The 16,373-nt window shown below is 34.8% G+C and overlaps 1 long non-coding RNA gene across 1 annotated transcript in view; it reads right to left on the reverse strand.

Annotated features, from left to right (window-relative positions):
- The window catches only part of LOC114005930 (uncharacterized), a 29,370-nt gene that overhangs the window by 9,271 nt on the left and 3,726 nt on the right, over positions 1–16,373 (reverse strand). The window contains exon 2 of the long non-coding RNA XR_003547722.1: positions 7,559–7,675. This is a non-coding gene — a long non-coding RNA (uncharacterized LOC114005930). The remainder of the gene's footprint in view (positions 1–7,558; positions 7,676–16,373) is intronic.

Here is a 16,373-nt window from a genome sequence, read left to right on the forward strand (position 1 = left end):
ACTGTGGAGAATAATTTGGAGATTCCTCAAAAATCTACAAATAGATCTATCATATGATCCAGCAATCCCATTCCTTGGTATCTACCCAAAGGACAGAAGAATTCTTCATTGGAAAAGTGCTTGCACATCAATGTTTATTGCAGCACTATTCATGATTGCTAAGTCATGGAACCAACCCAAATGCCCCCGTATCAAGGAATGGATTGAAAAACTGTGGCACATATACTCTATGGAATACTTCTCAGCCATAAAAACCAACAAAACCCTGGCTTTTGACAGAAAGTGGAAAAATATGGAAGATTTACTGCTGAGTGAGGCAAGCCATGCTATGAAGGGGAGACACTGTATGTCCCCACTTAACATATACAGAATGTCTGCACTCTATGACTGAAACTGATTGACTAACAGCTGTATAAACACAAGAGATGGGTGTGAACGTCAGATGAGGTGTATGTGGAGGACTTGGGCCTAACAAAGGACATTTAGAGAAAGGATATGGAGGTAGAACATTGACGGGATGGGGAAGTGTGGTATTATCGGTTGAAAATATTTTGATCAACAGGAATGGGGAGAAATGTTCACATATTGAAATGCTCACATTGTAAGCTAAACAATGCAATTGAATGTATATACAAAAAGAAATAAATTATTTAAAAAATAGTAAGAAAAAAATAAGAATGAGGGGCTGGCAGGTGGCATGATGTTAAGGGTACTGAACTCCCATGTGGCCAACTGTAATTTGAGTCCCAGACATGGTGGCTTTCTCTCTTTCTGTTTCTCTTTCTCTCTCTCTCTCTCTCTCTCTCTCTCTCTCTCTCTCTCTCTCTCTCTCTTCACCATTTTCCCTTTCTGGTCAAATTAAAAATAAATGAAGTTAAATAAAATGATTCTTAAGGAAAAAAAATGAAAGGAAAGGTCTTTTTTGGGGGGAAGGGAGACATCAATTCTAGGGTTGAGGTAGAAAATATATAACATGCACCTGGAGAATATTATAGTGCCAGAATGCAAAGAAGTACTCAAAACTAAACCAATGAGATTATGTCAAAGAGATACAGAAGTCAAATGGAAGAGATTTCATTGGGCAAAGTGAGAATTTGAATAATAACACAGTACTGGATTATAATCTAAAATATAAATATGTATCTATAGTTCATACTGATATAAATAAATGACTTAATAACTAAATGGGGACAAAAGACAAATACCTTAAATCCTAATTTATGTAGCTTCTCTCCTCTCAGATAAGAGGAGCCTAACTTCCCACCTAATAATTGTAGGATGCATATAGTGGTTTCCTGGTTCAGAGCAATATATGCAAAAGAAGTAGAAAAGAGTAACCTTGCTGGGAGAAACCTCATACATCTCAGCCAGGTGAACAAGTTATTTACATCATCAGTGATGTCATATTCACAGCATGTATCCTTGATAAAATGTAATAAAAATGGCATTTTACCTCTATAGTTTCTCTCTCAAACACTTCTAAATCCCTAAGTATCAGGAAAATAAAAAAAAAAACAGTATCAGAAATAATAAAAAAGATATCACTATATATCCTACAATCATTTGCAAGATCACGGAAAACGTTATAAACAAAAATATGCTTATAAATTTGAAAATTTAGGGGCTGGCAGGTGGCATGGTGGTTAAAGGCGCTGGACTCCCACATGGCTGACCACGGTTCAAGTCTCAGACCTGGTGGAAAAAAAAATTTCTCTCTCTCTCTCTCTCTCTCTCTCTCTCTCTCTCTCTCATCAACTGGAAAATAATAATAATGATGATAATAATAAATAAAGTTAAATAAAATAATCCTTTAAAAAAATTGAAAATTTACAGAAAATGGACAAAATATTTATCAAATCTGAGACAAGAAAATAAAAATCTAAATGATAATGTATTTTTTAAAATGGAAGGCCTATTTACAAAGAAATCTTCAGGTCTACATGGCTTCACTGGAAAATTTTTACAAACATGTCAAGAGGACATGATACAATGTTTAAAAGTCTTCTAGATAACAAAAAGAAATAAATCCAATCTTCTAAAATTGGGATTAAACACTAGCAATATGAAGATTAAATCTGAAAATAAAACAAAAGGAAAAAAGAAATACTTTTCAATTAAATTTATGAAATCAATTTAAGTCATATTAAAACTTGATAAAATGTAATAAAATTTTATCAATAAAATGACCATATCAGTATAAGAAATTTGACAAAATTTCAATTATTTTTCATACTAAACATTCATTTAAAAAAAAGAAACAGAAACAGAAATTCCTATGGATCTAGTAAATACTATATAAGGGTCACTTTCACACACATCATACTTGATGAAATATTTGGAGATTATTCCACAATTTGGAGTGACATTCACAATCACTACTTTTATTCTACATTGTACAAAAATGAAATGTACTATGCAAGAGGAAACTAAACAAAAAAAGGATGAAAAGAAAAAATTCATTTTTCAGAGGTGACATTACAAATGTAGAAATAAATGAATTAAGCAGGATCACTAGATAAAAGATTGCCATGCAAAAGTCAAATGTGTTCCTGTATATCTGCATACTAAAAATAAAATGTTTACACTTACACTATTAATAATAGTTTCTAAAATGTCAAATACCTAGGAAAACATCTAAAGATGGACAAGATTGCTGTATTTAAAACTAAAATTTATTTATAAAGTTCATTACTTCTTCCAAGGAGGGGAAGGGAGGAGGAGTAGAGGGAATAAAGGAGGGGGGACTGGTGTGGAGCAACAGTCAGGCATCACCAACAGGATTTTCACACCATGATCGACGCAGCCTCTGCCTGCCTGGAACACAGGTGTGTATGTACACCTAGCGTGTACAGGGAGATCTCTAGACACAAACCTGAATCATTCTCACATGGGCCCAGCATCACAGAGCAATCAGTGTGTTACACTGTACTGCCACTGCCAGACCTAACATTATAAAGTCGATCTGAAAGAAAATTTAAAGGATCTAAATAAATGAAAGAACACACCACATTTGTAGACTGGAATACTCAATATTATGAAGCTGTAATTCTCTAAATGACAGGTTCAATGAAATCTAGTGAAAATTCCAATAGCTTATTTTTGTATGAAAATTACAAAGCTAATTTAAAGTGTTTATGAAAATGCAAAAGCAAAGCAAAGTTAAAGAAATCTTGAGAACAAAAAAGGCTGGTGGATTCAGATTGTCAAACATCAAGACTCAGTCTAAAGTTATAATCAGGATGGCATGGTATTAATTCACTGTACAGGACTGTCAATAAAAGAAACAGAAAAGGTCAGAAATTTGCCCATGCATATATGAACACTTCACATGCACCTAAAAGGATATACTGGTCCAGTGGGACAAGAATAACCTTTTCCAATTAAAATTATGCTAGGCCAACTGAATATTTCTATGCACAAAAGATGAATATTGAACCAACGCTCATATCTTCAATAAAAATATTTTTAATGAATTATACATTGAACTTATAAGCAAAGCAGCAAAATCCCACAACAGAAGCATTTTTTCATGGAGTTGGGGTACCTAATATCTTCAACAAGACATAAGAAGCACTAACCAAAATGGGAAACAAGTGCACAAACTGAACAACTTGGCCCAGCCTTCGCGGGACAGTAAGTAGCATACTGAACTGCCATGCTGGAAGCCACACGGCCAACTGCAGGTTCAGATCCCCAGCCTGGTCAACCTGAAACATGCTAGGTACATGTGTACATGCCCAAGATCATAATGAGCTGGGAGAAAAGGATCACAGCATAATTAGGCCCCATCAAGGGTGTTTTTCTTCTTCTTTCTCTCTCTCTCACATGTATAAACACATGTAATTTATATCATGAATAAAATAAACTTTAAAAATTAAGCATTTTGGGGTCCAGCAGCTACAGTGGTGATTGAGATGTTGTACTAGTCCCAGACCAGAAATTTGCTTTCTCACTTTCCCTCTCCATCTCCCTACATCTGTCTCTGGTGAGCATGTACAGGGAGCACATGTGTCCTATTAAAAGCTTAAAAAAAATAATAATAATAATAAATACTTTTTTAAAAAATTAAGCATTTCATGGCCCAGCCACAATGGTACGGAAGCAATACAACACTCTGTAATGCTAAAAGCCATATGGAAGATCAGGGTTCAGTTCCTGGATAAACCTGTACATGCCTGAGATCCTGGTTATCGGGGTAAAACTGAAAGAGTATCATAGCATAAGATTAGGAATCATACACCAATAATTAGGAATTTCTGTTAATTAAATTTAAAAAGTACCATGAAGACTAAAAGCAAGCCACTAAGCAAAGATATTTGCAATGAAGGGCCTGCATGTAGAACATAAAAGAACTATAAATCAATAAGAAAAGTCTACCTCCTAGAAAATGGCCAAGAAAAAGTAACACAGGAGATAAACTAAGAAACCAATAAACATACAAGAAGTTGTTTGACTTCATTAGTTATCAGAGAAATGCAAACAAAAAACGTAAGGTACCAATATATAGCCATCCAACTAAGATTTAAAAAGACAGACAATGCTGAGTTGGTGAAGATGTGAGGTAACCAGGACACATACACCACTGGTGGAAGTGTAAATTAGTATAACCACTTTGGAAAACTTTCATCAATAATTACTGATCTACTAAAGCTAAACATTACATGTCCTCCTAGACCAAATTCAACTAGAGTGCTTAGGCACCCAGTTTAGGAGACAAAAATATGAAAAGGTGGCAGATACAGTGATCATAGTTAGTTTTGAGGAATACAGGCTTAGTAATTAAGAAGGAACAGGAATTCTTCTGAGTGACTGCTTGGTAATTACATAGGTGTTCATTTTGTGAATACTTTTTGGTTTTTGAGAGGTTTTTGCTACAGGGCACGTGAGCTTGCCAGAGAGACAGAGAGACAGAAAGCGAAAAATCACCCCCACCCCCAGGAGGCATGGCTACGCCACAATCCCTTCTCCATTCTCCTCTCGGGATCTTGGGCACACACGTACACTCGCCCAGCATGAGTTTAAGCCACCGGGTCTGGGGCTCGAACCGCAGTCGACTACATGGGAGTCCAGCGACATAGCCATTATGCTAACTGCTGGTCCCCATTTTTTGAACACTCTTTAACATGCACTTAATAAAGGATATGCTATACTTCAATTTTAAGAAGTTTATTAAAATAAATTATAAATTAAGACTTTAATGCAAAACCTGAAGACTTCACAAAATTACCAAATAAAGGAAGAAAGAAACCTGTGTGAAGGACAATCTTAATTATATCTGAAAACCCAGAGTCACACACGCAAAAGAAGATAGACATAATTAATTATATAGAATTAAATTTTGCTATAATATTTTGCCATGGAAATATCTGAAAACTGGATGAGAAACAAAAGGTTTACATCATATACAAAGTGAAAAAGTTAAAATTCAAAAATGTATGCAAGAATAAATTGAATCAAGAAACACATAAAAAGTTATTCAAATTCTCTAATCAGTAAACTCAATGAATCATTTTATACCTCTCATACAAATATGTTTAAAATGCTATAAAATCTATTAATGGTTATGTAAGGAAAATTCTTATACACTGTATTCTCATATATTGTTCACAGATATTTCAGTTGGTTTTGAAAACAATATGTAACATCTACTATAATTAAAATTATATTTTTCCCCAACAATCTCACTGACAGAAAGCTATCTTGTAGATACAAAGTTATTCCATATAAGAGTATATATATATACAGAGATGTGTATTACAACTACATTCAAAGTGAAAGAAAGAAAAAGGAAGGTGATGAACTATAGAGAAATTTAGCTAAAAACAAAATTTAAAATAGCCACAATTTTCAAAAGTGTGTGTGTATTTACTTATCTTAGAAAGAGTTCCAAGAGGTATGTTAAGTGAGAAAAACAAAATACAGGAAATTATGTATGATCTTATGTTTCAAAAGCATAACAAATATGTATATATTGTGCGTGTATATATATATATATACACATATATATATAAGTAAATTCACTCATAAATTGAATTACACATAGAAAGCAGGCACATAGAAAAACATCTAGAATGCTATAAAATCTAGATTATGTTCTGACCTATCTTACACAGAAAATTTTATGAAGAAAGAGGAGGAGAGGGGATCCAAATAAATAAGGTACAAAATATATTACACTTAAGAATGAATTACATATTTGTTCATCTATGTTAAATTATGAGATATATATATATAGATAGATAGATATCTATATATAATATTATTTGTTCCCCAAAAAGTGCTAGCCTCACTTTAGATTCCTAAACTGTCTTTTTCCTTAAAAGTTTTAAAAAGTAAGAGAAGACAGTCAGGGAAAGATTAATAGAAATAAAGAAGGCTAAAAGAAATTTAAACATATAGGATTGAATGCCACTAGATGTCAGTAAAACTCCCCCAAAAATTATAGAAACATTTTTCTTAACTACTGGGAAAATTTGTTCTTTTACCTTATACTACATTTGACTTTTACAATATTCAAATGATATGTATAGAGTTCCAGGAGAGGAAAGAAGTTCCTTAAAGGGTAGACTATAAGCCTCATTCATAAAGAGGTTAATATTGGTCTAAATCCCTTTTTTCAAGGGTAGCCATAGTATTTTCATATTTTTTAAACTCATAAAATATGCCCTCTGAAAAGACAAAATTTAATATGCAGTTAACTTACATGTATTTACCTTATATCCATTATGTGTAAAAGACAAAGGCAAATTTAAATAACTATATTTATTGAGTTTTTCAATCAAGTAGGAGAACAAAATGCAAATTAAGTGGATTACTACAAATAAACCAATGCGAAGGAAGGTTTGGCACATCAACTTTCTAGAACCCAGATATACCCACACTTAGTATCCTAAAACTAGCTAACTGAATATATAAGCAAGCAAGTCACTAGACAGCTACAATTTTTTTTAATGAAACATATTTTACTCATTACCAAGTCTCTTTATTCATATCGTACCACCATATGCAATATAATGCCGTTTTTAAATTATCCAGTTGTTACACTTACTATCTCAAAACTTAGTGATTAGAACTATTTTGTTAGATTCATAAATCCTCTAGCTTAGGAATTAGGACAGGTCATGAGAAAGTAGGCTTTTCTCTACACAATGTCCATGGCTTCAGGAAGAATGATTAAACTGAACAGCGTCTCACACTGTTGACAGGGTCCTTATACATGGCCTTTCTATGTAGCCTGGATTTCTCACACCCTGACTATATGAGGTAGCTGGAATTATCTAACAATGCACCAGAGTTCCAGCTTCAAGTGTTTCAGAAAATAAGGTTAAAAACTTCATTACTGTTTATGACTCAGCCTTGTAAGTGCACATGGCATCACTTCTACCATATGCCAAAGCAGTCACAGCCTTCCCAGATTGAAGGGATGTATAATTATACTCTACTTTTTAATGAGGAGTAACAAGTTCAAAATAGATAAAAGTTACATGGAAATTATTTCTGTGACAATTTTTTGAAAATGAAATCTAACACAGTCTATCCTCTGACCACAATTCACCACCTTCCCATTGATGGAAACATTTCATTATGACATCAGTACAGTCTTGGATCTCATCTAAATCAGGTTCAGGCTCCCCAGAAGTAGTTCCTCAAGAACATTTCTTCTTGTTCTGAAGACCTATGGAACAAAGTGGCATGTTAGCCAACAAACATCCAATGTACAATTATGGAAAAAGCACAGAGTGACTTCTATAGGCACTCCCATTCAAAAATAAGACAAAGAGTGTGTGAGAATGTGTTTAGGAGGCATGTAGCAGTTGCTGGTTCACAGCAATTTCTGAAATGCAGTTGGGCCATTTGTTGCCAGTTCCTTGGTCAAGTCTCACTCCATAAACTGGGAACCATTCTCCATAGTTCTCTGCTCCACTCTCTAATCTTTTAGTCTCATCCTCCACCAAGCTTGCATCTGAGTATTATTTTCAGCCTGCTTCATGGTCAGGAAACTTTGGGGATCCAAAGGCCTTTCTTTGTTTTTACAGTTTTTATGTTGAATCGGTGGGAAAATCCTAACACATTTTTGCACAGGAAAACAAGACAAGACTTTCCCAATAACCTAATACTTCCAGTAAAAATTGATAAAATTTCTTAAAACTTTCTTGGCTTCTTATGGATCAATTTACAGCCTATTCAGATACATAGTCTTACATTCAAATATCTAAAATTATTCCTTCTGTATACTACAAACTCCTGCTATGAAACAACACCCTTAAAGAACTGTGGGCATGCCATTAGGATCATCAGAAGACTTTCTGTCCATTTGAAAGGATCTCTTAAGATATTTGAAGGTTTTAACAAAGGAAGAGTCACATCTAGATTTCATCTTTAGAGATGTTTTCCTGTCAGCACCATGGATAGTATCAAGCATTGGTGAGGTTATGAGGAAAGGAGTTCTATAGATTGCCAGTGGAATTATGAAACTGCGTAGCTTCTTCAGAATACAAGTTGGCAGATCCTCAAAATGTTAACATATTTTTTTTGTTATGTAACCCAGCAATTCCACTCCTGTATATAGTGTAACCAACCTAAATGCCCAACAAATTATGACTGAATTTTTTTTAAATGTGGCACATCTACACTACAGGATACTACTCAGTCATAAAGAACAGTGGGACTATGACATTAGACACAAAGTGGACAAATCTAGGAGATTTAATACTATACTAAGTGAAATAATCCAGACTATGAAAGACAAACAGTATATCCTCACTCAATATATACCAAATATCTGCACTCTATGGCATAAATAGAAAGATTCAAAGACATAATAGTAGAGAAGTCAAATGCAAATACCAGAGACTGTATAGGAGGGGGATGGATGATAAGGAATAGGACTGAAGAGCTAAAGAAAAAAAGGCTTAATAAACACAAGAATGTAAATAATCTTTCTGTTCTTTGCAAAAAAAAAAAAATATATATATTTGGTTATCACACATTGCATGCATGCTTTGAAAAACCACATTGCATGCCATAAAGATGTATGACAATTAAATATAAAAAAAGGAACTATAAAATAAAAAGGTGATAAAGTGACTGAATTTAGAAAACAAATGCAATCCACAGAAGGAAAAAAATGAGTTTATTTGCATAATGCAGCATTTTGGCTATAAGTTAAATTTTTTAACTGAAAATATTATTCTACAATTACCTCTTTTTAAAATTCTGTATTCATATTTAATCTTTGTACATCTCTACAGTATGCAATATGGTTTTTCAAAGTATGCATGTAGTATGTGACAATGAAATCAAAGACTATACCATATATATAATTTTCAATAGAGAACTTAACATTCTTAGGGAATTCAAGCAGCTCAACTTGCAAAAAAGCACAAATAATCCAATTTGTTTTAAATAGGCAAATGAGTTGAGCAGACAACTCTCTTTTCTTTTCTTTTTTTTTTTTTTTTTTTTTTTTTTTTGAGAGATTTTCACTGTAGGGCGCGTGCGCTCGCCAGACAGAGAGAGACATAGAGACAGAAAGCGAGAAATCACCCCCCAGGGGGGATGGTCACGCCGCAATCCCTTCTCCTCCATTCTCCTCTCGGGATCTTGGGCACGCACGCACACGCGCCTGGCGTGAGTTTTAAGCCACCGGGTCCAGGACACGAACTGCGGTCGACTACATGGGAGTCCAGCGACATAGCCATTACGCTAACTGCTGGTTCCCAGCAGACAACTCTCTAAGACATACAAATGACCAAATTCATATGAAAAAATGTTCAGCATCTCTTATCATAAGAGAAAAGTAAATCAAATATACAATGAAATACCATTTAACCCTAAGAAGAATGGCTGTGATCAAGAAAATAAAGAATAGCAAGTCCTAGTGAGGTTGTGATGAAAAGGAAACCCTCCTACATTAGTGGTGGGAATGGAAATTGGCACAGCAACTATGAAAAGCAGTATGGAGGTTCCATGAAAACCTACGAATAGAACTACTATATGACCCAGTAATCCCACTCCTTGGTTTACCCAAAGGATAGGAAAATAGAACGACACTTACACATCTACTTGCAGCATTAGTCACAATAGCTAAGATGTGGAATCCACCTAAGTGCCAAAGAACTGATGACTAGATTGAAAAAAATGTGGCATGTGCATAATGTGGACTATTACTCAGCCATAAGGGGCAATGAGACCCTGTCATGTGATACAAAGTGAATGAATATAGAAGATTTGATGCTAAACAAAGCAAGCTAAACCATGAAGACCCACACTGTATATTCTCACTTAGTATAAACTGAATGTCTGCACTCTGTGGCAGAAATGGAAAGATCTGAAGAGATAATAGTAAGGAGGACAAGTGTAAATTCCACAGACTGTATTGGGGAGGGGGGGTGGATCTTTGAGGAATCTCCAAATTGTTTTCCACAGTGGCTGGACCAATTTACATTCCCACCAGCAGTGTAAGAGAGTAAGAGTTCCACTTTCACCATATTCCCACCAGCAATTATCTTTTTTTTTTTTTTTTTGCTTTTTGTAATTTTAGTCATTCTGACTGGGGCTAGGTGGTATCTCATTGTAGTTTTGATCTGAATCTCCCTTATGATAAGGGATGTTGTGTATTTTTTCCATATGCCTTTTGGCTATTCATGTGTCATACTTAAAGAGTGGGTTTTTTTTTTTTTTCCAACTCATTCTTCCATCTTTTAATAGGGTTGGTGGTCTTTTCTTGGGACAACTGCTTGAGTTCCTTGTGTATTCTGGTTATCCATCTCTTATCTGACACATAGTTTACAAAAATATTTTCCCATTCTGAGGGCTGTTGTTTCACACTAATTATTGTGTCTTTTGCCATGCAGAAACTTCTTAATCTGATGTGATCCCACTTGTCTATTTTTGGGATTACTGACTGTGCTTTGGGGGTCTTATTTAAGAAGTCTTTGTCTGCCCAAATGTCTCTCAGAGTTTCCCCAGTGTTTTCCAGCAGCAGTTTTATAGTTTTGAGTCCTTAGGTTTAGATCTTTGATCCATTTTGAGTTGATTTTTGTCAACAGTAGGAGGTAGGGGTTCAGATTAATCTTTCAGCAGGTGGATATCTAGTTTTTCCAGCACCACTTGTTAAAGAAGTTTTCCTATTCCCACTGGATTGACTAATAATACCCTTTGTCAAAAATCAGTTCACTGTATATTTGGGAGTTTATTTCTGAGAACTCTATTATGTTCCTTTGGTCCACCTGTCTGTTTCTATGCCAATACCATGCTGTTTTGATTACCACATAGTATTGGGTGGGTAGGAAAGACTCAGTATAAGTGAAATTATTTTTTCTTGTTTAACTTATGTCTCATTACTATACATCTTTGCAGCAAATGAAAGGAATCTTTCCAGCATAATACACTGCATATTAATCCAGTCAAAGATATTATCATACATATCATCCTTAACACATAATTTTATACTTTTGTGTCTGTTAAATTGTTTTTTCTTTCTTTTTTCTGATTCCCTCCCTCCCTCCCACCACTATCAATTCTCCTCCCACACTGTCTCTAATATCTTCAGTGGCTCTCCATGCCTTTATACCTTCCAGTCTTTCAATTTCTGTCATAGAGTGCAGAGATTTGGTATATTTTAAGTGGAGATACACAATGCTTCTCTTTCATAGTCTGGCTAACAAGACTCAGCATTAAATCTTCCATATTTCTCCATTTTGTATCACATGCCAGGATCTCATTGTTTTTTATGGCTTAGTAGTATTCCATAGTGTATACTGTTAAGATTTTTCTCAATTCATTCATCTGTTCTTAGACATTTGGGTTGATTCCATGTCTTAGCAATTGTAAATAATTTTTAAAATTGGGAACCAGCAGTTAGCGTAATGGCTATGTCACTGGACTCCCACCTAGTTGCCCGTGGGTCGCGTCCTCCCGGACCCAGTGGCTTAAAACTCATGCCAGGAGTGTGTGCATGCGTGCCCAAGATCCCGAGAGGAGAATGGAGGACAAGGGATTGCTGCGTGACCATCCCCCCTGGGGGGTGATTTCTAGCTTTCTGTCTCTATGTCTCACTCTGTCTGTCTGGTGAGTGCACATGCCCTATAGCTATAGTGGAAAACCTCTCAAAAAATAATAATAATTTTAAAAATTATTTCAAAATCCTAGCCAGGACATATGTGGCTGGAATTCACAGTACCTAAACACAAGAGAAACCTCCAAGCCAATAGTATTTTGGGTTGAGAGTACCCTCAGGCACTGGAAAGAATATGCAAACTCTGAGGCAGGAAGGGCACTTTTAACAGGTCATAAGAATTCCTATATCAAAGTATAGGAGTTTATAATAAAGTCCAGGACACAAACCATGGCTGACTACTTGAGAATCCAGCAATGTAATCATTATGCCACCTGCTGGTACCCTGTGTATGACTTTCTCTCTCTCTCACACACAAGGAAGAAACAAAATAAAAATGAAAAATAACCCTGTGTATGACTTTCTCTCTCTCTCTCATACAAGGAAGAAACAAAATAAAAATGAAAAATAAATTTTAATGCTGAATGAAAATAACTCTCAACTTCTAATGGTGTATTTATCAAAACTACTGAGTTGTTGGAGAAGTCACAATGCATTTTCCTATGATTCTCTATGCAAAACTGCATAGAAAATGCATGAACTTCCCAACAGCCAAATATTATTTACAAATAGAGAAGTAATTATATTTTTAAACAAAAGTAGCATGTTTATAATGTGCCAACTTTGCTTGGCTCTTATACTTTCTTTACACTTCGTATAATTTTCTTTCTTACATGTTATGACCATGTTCCCTGCAAAACTATACCATGTGTCTTTCAAGAGTCAGGCTCAAAGGTCTTATATTTGAAAACCCTTTTCAAGTAGTTGATCTATCTCAAGTGGTTTGCCATTTGTCCTCTGTTCTAGACACCAATTATGTAGTATACATATGAAGTACATATCACTCTTTATCATTATTAATCTATTTCTATCATTGTAATAGAAATTTTCTGTAGAGTCTGACTTAAATATTTTTATGTCCTGTTCCTTTACAAAAATGTTGGATTACTGAATATACCTTACAGAAGAATATGACAAGATTATTCAAAAGGGTAATTTAATAAGTAATTTAATAAGAAGGAGAAGATACTCAAGTATATCAGTATATTCAACAGAGCAGCAGAAATAAAAAATAGTGCACTATGGAAAAGCAATATGATGGTAGCTTTGGTCAACAGTGGATCACCTTATAGTTAATAAGAAATTCTGAGAAAACTAAGGAAAGAATTAAAACCATTAGCTTTAATTAAAACCATTAGTTCAAACTAGGATGTTAATGTATCACAAAGGGGGATAACTATTAGAATCTTAAATATGCTTATATTATGAACTTTGTGCTAAGAAAAATTATTCTAAAAGAAACACATAAGAGAAAATTAAATGCTGGATAGTTTTTAAAAGGGTTAAGGTAATTATTATCCAAACAACAGACTAAATTTTAAAAATTAAGCAGACTTGTAAATTTTAAAAAGTCAACAATCCTTTCAATGTGAACAGATAAAGAAAAAGAATTCTGTTTGGAGAGTAAATTGAAAGTATTCTTAAATAGAAGAAAATATATGTACTGAATATTTGAAAAAGAGATATCTTCAGTTAAGGAAAATTTTAAAGTGAATTTAATATTTCATCATGATAAGCTCATACTATGATTTTCTTTAAATGTTACAATACCTATGTAAAACACAAAGCAGCCAGACAGTAGCACATGATTTGGGCTGACCGAAGCTTGGGTGGATGGCAGCATTGAGACCTGGTCAGAAGTTCTCTTTCTCTCTCTCTCTCTCTCTCTCTCTCTCTCTCTCCCCACCCTCCCTTCTCTCTCATTTGTGGAAATAAAAAGTACTTTTTAAGATTTTTAAACACACACGATTTAAGACTTAATGAAAGCACACTCCAAATATTTCATTATAAAAATATTCCCAATACAAATATTCAAGACTCAAAACAAAAATAATTTTCTAGCCATATACATAAATAAAAGTCAGAAGCAATATCATAAAACAAGTTGTTTAGAGTGATTAGAATTCAATACTCTTCTAAAAATCAGAAAATACTCTTTTAAAAGTAAAAAATAAAAATTACTTGGCATATATTTCAAGCCACCAGGTCCTGGACTTGAACCAAACAGTTGGCTGTGTAGGACCCTGCTGTCTTCACCATCATGTCATCAGCTGACCTAAGCATCCTATTTTTTTTTTTTCTTTTTTTGGAGAATTTTTTTTTTTGGCTATAGGGCATGTGTGCTCGCCAGACAGAGAGAGAGAGACAGAAAGACAGAAAGCAGGAAATCACCCCTCAGGGGGGATGGCCACACCACAATCCCTTCTCCATTCTCCTCTCGGGATCTTGGGCACGCATGCACACACGCCCAGTGTGAATTTAAGTCACCGGGTCCAGGACGCGAACCGCAGTCAACTACGTGGGAGTCCAACGACATAGCCATTACACTAACTGCTGGTTCCAGCATCCTATTCTTGATCACAACAAGTTTCTACAGCATTCTAACATAGTCTCCTGGGAGAAATTACTCTGAACAAACTAGGTTCTTTTTTTTTTTTTAATATGCTTTAATATGACACGCTGTTTCTCTTACACTTACTACTTTTATCCTAGATCTGAAGCATCTAAAACAAGAGAGTAATTACTGGGTATCCTATGCATCATCTGTGGTTAAACTGAGGCATCAATGAGCTGAGCTTTCATTTCCCTCTACCAGAAAACAAAAAGTAATGAGTACGCTGCATTATGTGTCTCATGGAGAATTACTAAGACTTTAAAAATTCCTACTACAGGACCAGCCAGTGGCAGTGGTTTGGGCAGCTAGATTTCATATGGCCAACTAAGCAGTTCAAGTCCAAGACCCAGTGGCTTGAAGAACAAGCCAAGTACATGTGCAAGCATGCCTAAAATGCCAAAAGAAGAATGGAAAGGGGATTGTGGCATGGTTATTCCTCAGGAGAGGAGGAGGGAGGTTCTCACTTTCCCTCTCTCTCTCTCTCTCTCTCTCCTCCAGAGAACATACACATCATATGGGGCGGGGGGGACTAAACAAAAGTTTTTTTTTTTCTTAACAGTTCCTAAAAGGTACAATATAAAAAGTAAAAGAAAAAATAATAGTACATGAAGTTACTCATATAATACAGACCATTGTGAAAGAAAAGCAGTCCAGAGCATCTGCGACAAAGTCTATTTAGATATTAAAGGCCTCAGAAAAACATAGCCTGAGACTATGCCCCATAGCCATCAGGGTTACTGCCCTAACAAGCAGGTCTTAGTTCACAATAAACAAGCTGTGAAGCTACAAAAACATTACAGATTTCACAGTGTGACTCCCACCCTTTCTTCTTCCCAGTGTTCTTGAATTCCTGATGCATATAAGTAAGGTAGAGTGAGTCAGCTGCCTGCATTATTTTAAATAAGTAGATGTATACTCTTGATAAACAACTTGTATTCTCTCGGCTTCAGGCCTTTTTTTTTTTTATATATTTATATACACCAACTCTCTCCATCACCATTCCAATGAGCGTGTGTGTAGGAAGCTAGCATTTAGTCCATCCAGGCAATTTGTACTAAGTCCTGGCTCAGATAAACCATTTTTATTTCGCTTGTGATGACTCAGCCTTCATTTTAGGTTGGCACTAAGGAATTACAACTAATAAGTAAAAACATATTTTCTTAATCATTTAGCTATATATTATCTAAATATATATACATATATAAATGTATGCACACATTCACTGAAAAAAATACATATATTCTATTCTTTATTTAGAATTGTAACTGTTTCTTAATCTAAAATCCTATCTTCAAAGCAGAAATTTAATTGTGAGTGTACCATTACACAAAAAATACATATGTGTCTCACTGCAAATATTTCAGTTTCTTGCAATGCAGCATCGAAAGTGTTTTAACTTACTATTTCACTAAAATACTTTCAAAACAAGTATAGGTTTATAAGGATGATTACTAATATTTCTTTTTTTATTTAATTTAATTAATTTATTTTTGTATATACATTCAATCACATTGTTTAGCTTACAATGTGAGCATTTCAATATGTGAACATTTCTCCCCAGTCCCGTTGATCAAAATATCTTCAACCGTTAACACCATACTTCCCCATCCCGTCAATGTTCTACCTCCGTATCCCTTCTCCAAATGTCCTAATATTTCTAAGAGAAAGTATTTATTATGTACCAAGTATTACTGAAAATGTTTTCCAAGTTTTAACTTATTTTATCCTCACAATCAGCCAATGGACTAGCCTTTGTTTGTTTGTTGGGGGGGGGGGGGGGCCCCAGCGTATAAATGCGGG

The sequence above is a fragment of the Tupaia chinensis genome, unplaced genomic scaffold (assembly GCF_000334495.1).
Source record: "Tupaia chinensis unplaced genomic scaffold, TupChi_1.0 Scaffold144952_1, whole genome shotgun sequence".
Lineage (NCBI taxonomy): Eukaryota > Metazoa > Chordata > Mammalia > Scandentia > Tupaiidae > Tupaia > Tupaia belangeri.